At 38.6% G+C, this 13,901-nt stretch overlaps 1 pseudogene; it reads left to right on the forward strand.

The window, feature by feature from the left end:
* The first annotated feature begins 5,624 nt into the window (after positions 1-5,624).
* LOC149178915 (uncharacterized) lies at positions 5,625-11,812 on the forward strand (annotated as a pseudogene).
* The last annotated feature ends 2,089 nt before the right edge of the window (positions 11,813-13,901 follow it).

Raw genomic sequence — 13,901 nt, forward strand, 5'->3', positions numbered from 1 at the left:
CTTGAAGACCAATTGAAACTGAGCATGTTCTCAGTTTCTCCCTGGTTACAACTTTTGTTAGCATATCTACAGGATTCTTGCTAGTGTGTATCTTTTCCAGCTTCAACTCTCCATCTTCCAACACTAATCGTATGAAATGGTACTTGAGCTGTATGTGTTTAGTCCTGGAATGAAATGCTGAGTTCTTTGCAAGATGAATGGCACTTTGACTATCACTGTATAATGTGCCCATATCATGCTCCTTACCCAATTCACCCATAAACCTTTGTAACCAAATCATTTCTTTACTAGCCTCTGTAGCAACAACATACTCTGCTTCTGTTGTTGAAAGTGCAACAACACTTTGGATTTTTGAAACCCAACTGACAGCTGTTCCTCCAACAGTAAATACATATCCTGTAGTGCTCCTCATGTTATCTCTGTCACCTGCCATATCTGCATCAACATATCCTTGTAGGGAGATGTTTGAACCACCAAAGCATAATGCTTGATTTGTGGTACCTTTCAAATATCTGAGAATCCATTTCACTGCCATCCAATGTTCCTTTCCTGGATTGTTCATGTACCTGCTTACAACTCCCACTGCATGTGCAATATCAGGCCTTGTGCAGACCATTGCATACATTAAGCTTCCAACTGTTGATGCATATGGAACTTTAGACATATAATCCATGTCTTCTTGGGTCTTTGGGCACATTTCCTTGCTAAGTTTGAAATGGCTAGCAAAAGGTGTACTAACTGGTTTTGCATTGTGCATGTTAAATATTTTCAACACCTTTTGTATGTACTCATTCTGAGACAATGTTAATTTACGATTTTTCCTGTCTCTAGTTATTCTCATACCAAGGATTTGTTTTGCAGTTCCCAAATCCTTCATTGCAAATGAATTTGCCAATTTTCTTTTGAGCACATTTATTTCTTGCATGTTAGATCTTGCAACAAGCATGTCATCTACATACAATAACAATATAATATCGATGCCATCATTTTGCTTTTTCAAATGAACACAATGATTAGAGTGACATCTAGTATAACCTTGTTTAGACATAAACTTGTCAAATTTTAGATACCACTGCCTTGGAGCCTGTTTTAAGCCATACAAGCTATTCTTCAACCTGCACACTTGTTTCTCCTTCCCTTTCACCTCATATCCTTGTGGCTGCTGCATATATATCTCTTCCTCCAAATCCCCATGGAGAAATGCTGTCTTTACATCTAACTGCTCAAGATGCAAATCTTCAGCTGCTACAAGACTTAAAATGGTTCTGATTGAAGTCATTTTAACAACAGGAGAAAATATTTCATCAAAATCAATACCTTTCTTCTGTGCAAACCCCTTCACCACAAGTCTAGCTTTGTACCTCTGTTTTCCTCCATCTTCTTCCTTCAGCCTGTAAACCCATTTATTCTTCAATGTAGTTTTTCCTGTAGGCAACCTGACTAAATCCCAAGTCTGGTTATGCATTAAGGAGTCCATCGCTTCTTCCATGGCTACCTCCCACTTCTTCGTTCTTTCAACCTGCATTGCTTCTTCATAACATTCGGGTTCACCAGAATCAGTCAACAATAAATAATATAATGAAGGAGAGTATCATTCAGGGGGTCTACTTATCCTGGTAGATCTTCTAACACCACTTTTAGGTGTTTGGGGTGCCTGTTGCTGTTGTGGTGGTTGCTGTTGTTGATTATTATTATTTTCAGGTACCTTTACCTTTTCAGTGATGTCATCAAGAACTGCGTATTCCTTGTTTTCGTTTTCTTTCTTCTTTTCCTGCAACTGATTCTTATACAAGACCTTTTCATTGAATATTACATCTCTGCTCCTAATGATTTTGTGATTTTCATAATCATATAAGCGATAACCAAAATCATTAACATCATATCTAATAAAGGTACATTTCTTTGATTTTGCCTCAAGCTTTGTTCTATTTTCTTTATCAATATGGACAAAGGCCTGACAACCAAAAGGCTTTAAAAAAGAGTAGTTTACCTTTTTACCTGTCCATGCTTCCTCTGGAACACCACCATCCAAGGAACTTGAAGGCCCTCTGTTTATTAGATAAACAACAGTATCTACAGCACCTGCCCAAAACTGTAAAGGCAATCCTGCATGCAATCTCATGCACCTTGCACACTCCATGATTGTTCTGTTCATCCTTTTTACACACCATTTTCTTGTGGTGTTCTTGGAACTGTCTTCTCTCTGCAAATTCCATGCTCTGAACAGTACCTATCAAACTCTTTGCTGCAATATTCACCTCCATTTTCTGATCTAAGACACTTCAATTTCTTTCTTGTCTCAATCTCAACCAAAGCTTTCCATTTCTTGAAAGTATCAAATACATCAGATTTATTCTTAATACAATAAATCCAAGTTTTTCTAGTTGCATCATCAATAAAAGTAACATAATAACGAGAGCCACCGAGAGATGATACCTGAATAGGTCCCCATACATCTGTATGCACAAGCTCTAATTTTTCATTCTTCTTTTCTTTCCCAACTCTGAGAAATCTGACTCTCTTCTATTTTCCATAAATGCAATTCTCACAGAAGTCCAAATCAACATTATTCAAACCCGGCAACAAATTCCTTGAGTGAAGAATCTTCATCCCTTTCACTCGTGTCCGAGCTTATGATGCCATAATGTTGCATCTGCTCCTTTGGAAGTTAAAGCATTAACAGAGTTAGAAATACCATTGCATAAATACAATGTACCAACCTTTTCACATTTTGCTATTACCAGGGCTCCTTTGGTGACCTTCCAAGCTTTATCTGTGAAAGTTGTCACACAACCTTCACTACCTAACTGCCCTGTTGAAATCAGATTTTCTTTAGATCTGGAACATGCCTTACCTCCTTTAATAGCCATTGGTTTCCATTCTGCTGTTTTACAAGAACCTTACCCATTCCAACGATTTTACAGGGTTTATCATCACCCAGACGAACTTGTCCAAAATCTCCTTGAACATAATCATGAAAGTATTTCTTATCAGGTGTGGCATGGAATGAAGCCCCTGAATCTACCACCCAGGAATCAGTAATATTTTCGAAAGAAAGAATCAAAGCATCTTGTAACACCTCACCTGTCACATTTGCTTCATGATTGTTTTCTTGCTGTGCATCTCCTTCTTTTCCCTTCCGAGATCTACAGTCTTTCTTTAGGTGTCCTTTCTTTCCACATTTCCAGCACACTATCCCCGATCTGGACTTGGATCTGCCTTTCCTTGATTTACTGCGATATCCTGAGCTCTTTCCTCTTTCCATTTTTCTTCCTCTAGACTCTGCACTCAAAGCATTTCCCGATGTCTCACCAGAGCTTTTCCGTCGCATTTCCTAAGGATAGCACCGACAACATCATCAAACTTTAAAGTACTAGATCCAAAAATGGAGTTACTAATGGCCATTACCAAACCATTCCAACTTTCTGGTAATGAGCACAAGAATAACAAAGCTCTAACTTCATCATCAAAGTTTACCCCTACAAAACTTAACTGACTTGTAACTGTATTAAAATCATTTAAACGGTTTGCAACAGATCCACCTTCCGACATATTCATATTAAATAACCGTTTCATAAGAAATACCTTGTTTGAGGCCGAGGGTTTTTCATATAGTTTCGACAACATCTGCATCAAACCCTCTGTCGTGGTTTCCTTCGAAATTTTGAAGGCCACTGATGCAGCAAGGCACAACCGTATTGTTCTGAGTGCCTTTCTATCGAGAAGGTTCCATTCTTCGTCTTTCATACCCATCGGCATCTTTGTTTTTTCACCCAATGGTAGGTATAGATCTTTCTGATACAGATAATCTTCCATCTGCATCTTCCACAGCGAGAAGTTTTGGCCGTTAAATTTCTCGACCCTAAACTTACCATCTTCCGTCATTGCTCCCACTCGAACCAGGAACAATTCTTTCCTGCGAGTTTATCAGCCAAATAGACCTTCGGCTCTAATACCAGTTGTTAGAAAATTATATATTACGGAGCAATGGAACACATAAAATATTGCAGAAATATAAACACAGAAAACACACAAAACAAGAGATACATAGATATACGTGGTTCACCCAGTCCTTCCTTTCTATTATCCAGAAAAATGAAGAGACACAACCTACAGCAAATTCGCTGTAATATCCTCTGTTTTCTCTCACAGTCTCACCTCTCTGTTTCTCGCTCACAGAATACATATCTATTTCACAGTCTCAAATACAATACCCTCATACAAAGAGAGGGGTTGCCTTCTAGGGCAAAAAACCCTAAACTAAACATAAGTTCTACCGTCAAATCATCCGCCTAATGAACGGCCCAGATTGACTAGAAATTACTATACTTTTACAAGGCAATTTTACATTTGTTTTTAGCTTCAGGGGCGCTGCCCTTGAGCCCCCACCGGGGGACCGCTGGCCCCCGGACCCCCCAGCCGGGGGGGATCAGCCCCCCCGGACCCCCGCAGGGGGGACAAGTCCCCCCCGCACCCCCCCGCGTGGAGGGGTGTACAAGACTTCCTGGGGTATACATCCGGCTGAAACAAAGACCTTTGAACAATCATGCTCCACACACAACAATGTATGTTAAACATTTTAGCTTGGTTAAAATAAAAAATAAAATAAAAATCAACTATTAATTTTATTAATTTTTATAAATTACTAATAGTAATTTTTAAGCTCTAGGTTTATGATAACCCATGGTATTGACCCATGGTATTCATGTGAGCATAAACTATTTAAAGGGGAAATTCTATCTTAGATCCATCTTAATTCTGGGTCTACCAAGTGCTCAGCGGGATAAATAGATTTCATCCCCCTAAGAGTGGTAGATGTGGAGTTAAGATGGATATATGTTGGTTTTTATGATAATGAAGATATTAAATAGACTTAGGAAATTATATTGTAAAAACATCTTAAGGTGAATGGTTAAAGCATAAACATTGGACAAGTATATTTGTATACTTCTGTTTTTAACTAAAACAAATCTAGGGCTAAAAGGAATGGATTGATTGCACTAGTCATCCTTCTATAACTTTCCAACATATGCTGGAGTAAACAGATTGTAATTTGGGTAATTTTTCTAATTGCAAACGAGAACATACTTGTGTATTGGCAGGGTGGTTACGAGGTCCCTAGAAGTGGAGTAAACAGATTGCAATTTGGGTAATTTTTCTAATTGCAAACAGGAACATACTTGTGTATTGGCAGGGTGGTTACGAGGTCCCTAGAAGTGATGAATTTGAATTTTTCTTGGTTTTATATATAGTATTAGGTGTTTTCTCATGCTTTCTGTGAATGGCATGAGTGAATTTTATCCTACACCCACTAGGTTATCGAGATGTAATTTTGGTAATTTTTATTTCAAACGATATTTTAAAGAAATGCAATGATTTCATTTGTGTATTCAATAAACACAAGATTTTATAATTGAGTAAAATATTCACCATGCCTGGTGAGAGATTCCCCAAAAAATTATATATACATATCATATTATTGATAAAATCGCCTTCCATTTTTCCTATATACCATGGAGATTCGCCCATTTATTATACATGTAAATTTGGGGGGGTTCTTAAAATTTTCCCTGCACAAGGGAGAAATTTCAGGTAAAAGATGGAATGATAAGAAAAGTAATAAGATGGCTGGAAACAATAAAGGGAATCGTGGTAATGGTAACAAGAGTTTTGCCAAGGGACAAAGTTACAGAAATGTACAGAAAAATTCGCTCAAGTCCAAGCCAACCAATGAGTCCAGAATCAACGAACAATCTGTAAAGTTAGACAGCAAAGGGGCAACAAGGCCTCCAGTGCAGTGTTGGGGTTGTGGTGGGCCTCACTATGTTAAAAACTGTCCTCAATGGAAAGGGACCGAACAGGTTTCCCAGATCCATGAAGCATCGATAGTCAGTGATATAGGACGTAGTCTACCACGGATTAATGCTACCTTGTAAGATTGTTAGGTGGAGTACCAGCTGACCATGGTGGAATTCGAAGGTAAAATTTCAAACCTTAACTATTTTTATTGATCTTGGAGCCACATTAAGTTACATTAGTCCTAAGGTTGTAGAACATTGTAGATTGCAACCTGTTAAATTTAAGAACCCCTGGTTAGTACAGTTGGCTACAGGGGCCAAGAGACGAGTGCTTGCAAAAGTCAATAATTGTCCTTTAAAGATAGCAGGACAACCAACAACGACAAATTTAAATGTGCTTACCCTTAAGTCATATGATGTTCTAATTGGTATGGAATGGTTAGAAAAACACTGGTCCATAGTCAACTGTAACACAAATACTATTTATTACAAAGATGAGCTTGGAGCAAGGCAAGAGAGCAAGGGATTAAGCGGCCAGTGCAGGTTCAGCCAATAACCACCTGTCAGTTAGTAAAATGAATTAGGAAGGGATGTCAGATTTATGCCATCTAAGTGGGCTATGCTAACTCAAAAGACAAAATAGCCACCTTGGAAAACATTCCAGTGATACAAGAATTTGCTGATGTGTTTCCAGAAGAGATTCCCGGGCTACCACCTAAACGAGATATAGACTTTACCATCAAATTGGTGCCTAGGGTGGCCCCGGTATCCCGAGCACCTTACAGAATGAGCACACCACAATTGACAGAGCTCAAAATGCAGTTACAGGAGCTGTTAGACAAAAACTATATTTGCCCTAGTGTGTCACCCTGGGGAGCCCCAGTATTGTTCATTAAGAAAAAGGATAGGACTCTTCTTATGTGTGTGGATTATCATTAGTTGAATAAATTGACAATAAAAAATAAGTATCCTTTACCCCAAATTGATGAGCTTTCTGATCAAGTAAAAGGGGCACCAGTATTCTCCAAGATTGATTTGCGATCAGGGTATCACCAAATCAGAATTAAGGAGGAAGACATAGCTAAGATTGCTTTTAGAACAAGATATGGACATTATGAGTTTGTGGTGTTACCCTTCAGGTTAACTAACATGCCCGCAACCTTTACGTGTTTGATGAACAACATATTTCATCCGTATTTGGATAGATTTGTGCTGATTTTCATTGATGATATATTAATATATTCCTAAACTATGGAAGAGCACAGGGAACACCTCAGATTGGTACTGCAAACACTCCGAGAACATTGGTTATATGCCAAATTCAGAAAGTGTGATTTCTTTAAGGAACAAATACAATATTTGGGGCATATAATCACCAAAGAGGGAATCGCGGTGGACCCTGAAAAGATAAGGACCATAATGGAATGGCCGGTACCCAAGGATGTGGCAGACATTAGATCCTTCATGGGTTTAGCGGGCTATTATAGACGATTTGTAGAGGGGTTTTCAAGAGTAACTTATCCGATCACTTCCTTTTAGAAAGAGGGAAGAATTTTTAGGTAGACCCCCAAATGCCAAAAGAGTTTTGAGCAGCTTAAGCATCTGCTCACCACCACACCCATTTTAAGCATAGCTGATCCTAGTAAGGACTATGTGGTGTGCACTGACACAAGCAAAGAAGGTGTAGGAGGTGTGTTGATGCAAGAAGGGAGGGTAATTGCTTATGAGTCAAGGAAACTATAAGAACATGAATAGAAATATTCCGCTTATAATCTAGAGTTGGTAGCCATCATTCACGCTTTGAAAATATGGCAACATTATCTTATGGGAAGGAAATTTTTACTATTGACAGACCACCATAGTCTAACCAATTATTTTAGCCAGCCCACTTTAAATGCTAGTTAAGCACATTGGGTGGATTTCCTAAGCGGCTTTGATTTCGAAATCAAACATTTGAAGGGGAAAGAGAATCGGGTGGCAGATGCTCTAAGTTAGAAATTACAATTCTTATATGAAATTTCCTGTAGCGAATGGAAAAGCCCCTTCGAAGAGATGATTAAAAAAGCAACAGAACAAGATACTGTATATCAGCAAATAAAACAGCAAGTACAACAGTCAACCAGCAAAGAAAATCAGCAAGGTTATGCGGTGAATGTTACTGGAATGTTGTATTACAAGAAAAGGTTGTATGTGCCCAATCAAAACAACATTAAAAACTTGATTTTGGATGAATTTCATAAAAGTCACTATGCTGGACACCCAAGATATCAGAAAATGATCACTGCACTCCGGAAAGAATATTACTGGCTGGGTATGAAGAGAGATGTGGCTGAGTACTTGGCACATTGTTTAGAGTGCCAACAAATTAAAGCAGAACACCAACACCCTGCGGGGTTATTACAACCATTACCCATTCCAGAATGGAAGTGGGACACTATTTCTATGGACTTCATAACAGGTTTGCCCAAGACAAGGAAAAATAATGACTCCATCATGGTGGTGGTGGAAAAATTAAGTAAATAAGCACATTTTATACCTGTGCAGTCTACTTACAGAGTTGTACAGATCGCCCATATTTTTATGCAGAACATATTTAGGTTGCATGGGTTACCAAAAACAATAATTTCAGACCGTGATGTAAAATTTACATTGGTCTTTTGGAAAACATTGTTTGCAGAATTAGGGACTCAGCTGAATTTCAGCACAGCATATCACCCCAGACTGATGGACAAACGGAACGAGTGAACCAGGTGGTGGAAGACATGTTAAGGGCATATGTAATGCAGCAACTAACCAAGTGGGAAGATTACCTGCACTTGGTCGAGTTTGCATATAATAATGGCTATCATACATCACTGCAAATGAGCCCATTTGAAGTACTGTATGGGCGGAAATGTTGCACACCCTCAAGTTGGGGTGGACCAGAAGACAAATTGATGTTAGGTCCCGAAATGCTTAAGGAGATGGAGGAAATGGTTAAGAAGGTCCGGTCCAATTTAAAAGCAGCTCAGGATAGGAAAAAGAACTTTGCTAACCGGAAAATAAAATTCAAGGAGTACCAAGTCGGTGACCATGTGTATATAAGAATACGAGCAAAAAAGAGCATACTACAATGGAACGGTTGCACTAATCTGGCACCTCGATATTGTGGACCATTCCAAGTCTTAGCAAGAATTGGGCCGATGGCTTACCAGCTTGCTTTGCCAAGTCACATATAAGTCCACAATGTCTTCCATGTTTCTATGTTGAAAAAATATGTTTATGATCCTAAACATGTAATCAGATGGCAGGATATATAGGTGAGAATTATCTCCGGTAACTCAGTCTAAGTGTTTTTCCTTTAAAAGAAAACTGATTTAGGATGTTGCCTATTGTAGGTCGAACCAGAAGGAGAAATCTTGGTCGAACCGCTGAACATCCTCGACCGGAGAGAAGTAATGTTGCGGAAGCGGGCTATTACCCAAGTTAAAGTGCAGTGGCAGCACTTTGGGCCTGACGAGGCCACCTGGGAAGATGAAGAGCTCATGAAACAAGCTTACCCAGGGTTGTTCATGGTCAAAGGACATCAGGACGATGTCCAATTTCAGGAGGGGGAGATGTGATGCCCCGAGAAAATGTAAATATTTGATTTTACTATGGTAAAAGACAAAACTGAATATGACATTATTAGCTGTTTGAAATTTAATAATCTTTTTATTATTTAAAAAAAAAAAAATAAGAAAGGTTTTCTTGGAAGTACTGGCAACTTCTTGAGGAGGAAGTTGGGAAAAGACAGTTGCTGAGACTGCAACCCTAACTACCTCCCCTAACTGGAAGGGCTTCTAGAGAAAAGGAGGAGGGGGAGGCAAAAATCTACGCTGTAGGGACAGGCAGAGAAAAACAAAAAAAAAGGCTAAGTCTGGTGATGACCAGATAGCCAAGCACAAAGTGCAAGCGTTCTTGCTGAGGATAGTGGTCCTGCAAGACAGCTAGGGGGGAGATTCTGGTCCTGAAAGACGAATCTCATGGTTGGGAGGTCGAGAAACAACAGAGAACCCAGGTGAACCTCTGAGGAGTCCTTTACCGCTTGGAAAGACCAGGTAAGTAAAGAAAAATCACCCGGATAATCTGTTAGATAATCTTTTTGTGATCTATTCAGAAATGAGAAGTAGAGCTACGGTTTATTTTTCTGTGGTTAGCAGGGGACTGTAAGATGAAAGTTTGTTCTCTTTCTTCTCTGTTAATGCAAGGCAAGATAATTAGGGAATATTGTTGGGTAGAAGTAATCTTAAAAAAAAAAACGAAATGTAGGAGCAAAAGTTTAAGTCTGTGGTTTTAGTCAAATAGATAATTCAAAAGAGTGTGAATACAACAATAGAATGAAAGTTAAACTTTTAATAAAATAGCTTTGTCAAACAGAAAAGAACAGAGCACATTTGAGAATACAAAAATAACAGAGCGTAGGCAGCTAATGCCTCGAAAATGAAAACAGGGCAAGTAGCATCTAAAATTTTGTAAAATTCATGTTTAAAACGAAAAGAAAGCTACAATGCTCTTTAAGAAAGGAAATAATAAAACTGGTATCACTCAAGAAAAAATATTTTCAAATTCTGAGCATCAATTTCTTAAACTTGTCAAAGGTTGGTGTCAGTCTTGGTCTGGTCTTTTCATGTTGTTTTAGAGTCTAAGATTTTGAATAGGAGTCTTCTTAAGAATCTTGTTGGTATGTAAAAAGGAGTCCATACACTTTGCCTGTCAATTCAACCGCTTATCCTCATCATTAGGTCATTAGGTGTCTTGGTACGCACAGGTTGCAAGTTTTGAAAAGGAGCCGAGTGTTCACAATCATGATGATGTTTCTTTGCTAAGAGCAGCCTATCATGCAAGATCAATATCTTGGTGTGCACAAGTGGGTGGATCTGATGGGTGCATAAGCAGGGGCAAAAGGTTGGTTGTGAAATCGCAGTCATCCTCGGTATTTTTGACATCTTGCAGTCCTCTCGGGGAGAAGGAAATTAGCATAGGCTTACAATAGGTTATAACTTCAAGGACCTTCTGTCATCTACAGCCAAATATTCAAGCAAGGATGTGGAGAGAGGGGGTCCTCTAATAGATTATGAAAAACGAATAGCAGTAGGAGAACTCATGGCAGGTGACACATGTCAGGAAGAGACCCTCAGAGCTCTCCAGATATTATATGATGAGCTGGTAGATGTAGCTGAATCTTGTGGATTGGAAAGATCCACATATCGTAATAAATCCATCAGCTGGTTCTCATTCATAAAGCCACAAGCTTCTTTGTCACCTGTTCGTGGTTCATACCTATATGATGGGGTAGGCACAGGCAAAACAATGTTAATGGACATTTTCTATGAGCAACTGCTTGAATCTTGGAGGAAAAAGAGAATTTACTTCCATGATTTTATGTTGGATGTACATAGCCTTCTTCAAAAGCAAAAAGGGCTCCTGATAATTTATATGAAGGTGGTCGAGTGATGTGTTGTTCATGAGATTGGATATTCCACTGACTATCGAAAGCTCACTTCAGCTCAGAAAGGATTGTATTTTTGTGGCAAAGATTCTTCTCGTTTGCTCAAAGAAAAATTTCAAGAATTGATAAGTGGATATATGGCCACTCCAACAACTGTTGAAGTTGTCATGGGACAGACATTACAGATTCCTTTTGGGACCCAATGGTTGTGCTTATTTCTAGTTCAAAGATATCTATGAAAAACCTTTGGGTGCAGCAGATTAGTTTGGGCTTTTCAATCATTTCCATACTCTTGCACTGGAAGGCGTACCTACTTTTGGAGCACACAACAAGACATCAGCATATCGTTTTGTCACATTAGTTGATGTAATGTATGAGAACAAAGCAAAGCTTCGCCACTTTGTTCAGCAGAGGCATCACCAGTGGAGCTGCTTGAATGGATTGTCACTATTGATGAAGTGAAAAAAAAAAAAAAACTGCACCTAGAACATCATCGCGTTCAGGGTTCATACATAGGAAGCAAATTAATAAGCTTTCAATTTAAATCTTTTGAAGGTGCAGCTAAGTCAGCGGGAAGATTCCCTTAAGGAAATTACACAGCAATTTTGAATAAGAATTATGAGAATTCAACATTCCAGCAACGTTATCTCATAAATGACAAGTACTATCTAGGGGCAGAACGTATGGGGCCTATCTTTCTTTATTGCGCGAATGAGGGCTACATTGACTGGTTTGCTGTGAACATTGAATTTATGTGGAACATAGCACCTCAGTTCGGAGCTGTGCTCATCTTTCTAGAACACCGCTACTATGGAGAGTCTATGCCCTACAGCAATCAGAGTGTGGCCTAAAAGGATGGAGATTCACTATCTTATCTCAGAGCTGAGCAAGCACTGGCTGATTTTGCAACTTTAATAGTAGACCTAAAAAAGAACCTATCTGTCAAGGCTTGTCTAGTTGTCTTGTTTGGTGGTTCTTATGGTGGAATGTTAGCTGCTTGGATGAGGTTGAAATATCCACATATTGCAATAGGTGCCCTAGCTTCATCTACGTCAATATTACAGTTTGAAGACATTGTACCATCTGATATATTCTACAATCTTGTTTCAATGATTTCAAGCGGGAAAGTGAGAACTATTTCAAGGTGATACAGCAATCATGGAAAACATTGGAGACATATGGTGAAATAGATGAAGGGTTACAAAATCTTAGCAAGAAGTTTCGCATGTGCAGGGATCTCAAAAGCACAGAGGAAGTACAAGACTCATTAAGCTCAGCATACAGTAACCTCGCTATGGTGGACTATCCATATCCAGATAGTAGTTTCAAGGCAGTTGAAAGGGACATTTAAGATAAAAGAGGCTCAAGTCAGTCAGATTTTGGTGTTAAACTATGTTTTGTGATTACACAGCAGTTTCGTAGCGTGCTACAAAACTACTAAAAAGGATGCATAATGCACAACAGTTTCGTAGCGCGCTACAAAACTATTGTAGCTGCATAATTAAACTCAGTCGACTAATTTTGGGTAATCAAGGGGAAATCTTTTTAAAAAGAGGTTTTGTCATCACACATGTATATGGGAAAGGCTTACAGCACATGAAGGACGTGGCACTCAAATAGATTGTTGGGTAATTAAAGAAGATCAACATGGTTAATTGGTTCCGAATATCTTTGAGGAAACCAAAAGCATAAAAATAGGGGTAGTTTCCTACTTCTCAGCAGCAGTAAAGGATATGAGACATTAAGGGCCAGCAAGGAGTTTTAAAACATCCACCAAGCTAAACTGAAGGAGACCACTTGTCATATAACGAGTGTTGATTGTAATAAATGATATTACCAACGTGATGTGGAGTTGCACTCATAATTGTCTTAGGTTTCTAGAGCTTTCAATTAGCAGTAAGTTGCTTTTAATAGTTAGTTTAAAATGTTAATAGGTGTCATAATAAGAATAATTCGAGAGCCCCTCATGTTGGAGGAGGAATCTCAAGTATGTAAAAGAGCTCTATATATAGCAGAACATGGGATATAAAAAAGGGGTTTGGAAAATTCCAGAGAAATTGGAACTATTGTGCTATGTATATGACTCTGTTTTAGTAATACTAAGACTTGACTTTACTTCTCAGGAATCAGAAGGAGTTTACTGTTCAGAATGTTGTGTGTTATCTTATCTTCAATATTTGCAGTGGTATAGATGTGTGATTACTTAGAAATCATTGTATGTGCTCTAATTTCCTTCACATATTTATAAACTGTGTGCCCTATATATTTCTGGTGTGTTCTGAATGGTAGAAATCTAAATGCCCTGACTTCTATGTAAGGTTGATATCATTGTTATACTAAAATGATTGTGACTCCATAAGCCCAATGGATACCTTTTAATTGTGTTTCCACCACTCTCATTTTTATATCTTTGTTTCACAAGAGTTAGCCATCTTAATCATAATAAAAAAAAAATTAATCCTTTGAGAGAGCCCTCTCAGGTTGGGGAGGCTAAGCCTCAGCCTAAAGCAGGTTTGAAATAGTTACTTAAGGTCTTCCTGGTCAGCAGCCTTCTAGGGTTTGATTTTGAGATAACAAAAACCTAGAAATGAATGCGAGTTTGAGTCAGGTTCTCAAACCCTAGGTTCATAATA

The sequence above is a fragment of the Pinus tabuliformis genome, chromosome 4_1, assembly GCF_031772625.1.
Source record: "Pinus tabuliformis cultivar Carrire ecotype Pingquan chromosome 4_1, CPIR1, whole genome shotgun sequence".
NCBI lineage: Eukaryota > Viridiplantae > Streptophyta > Pinopsida > Pinales > Pinaceae > Pinus > Pinus tabuliformis.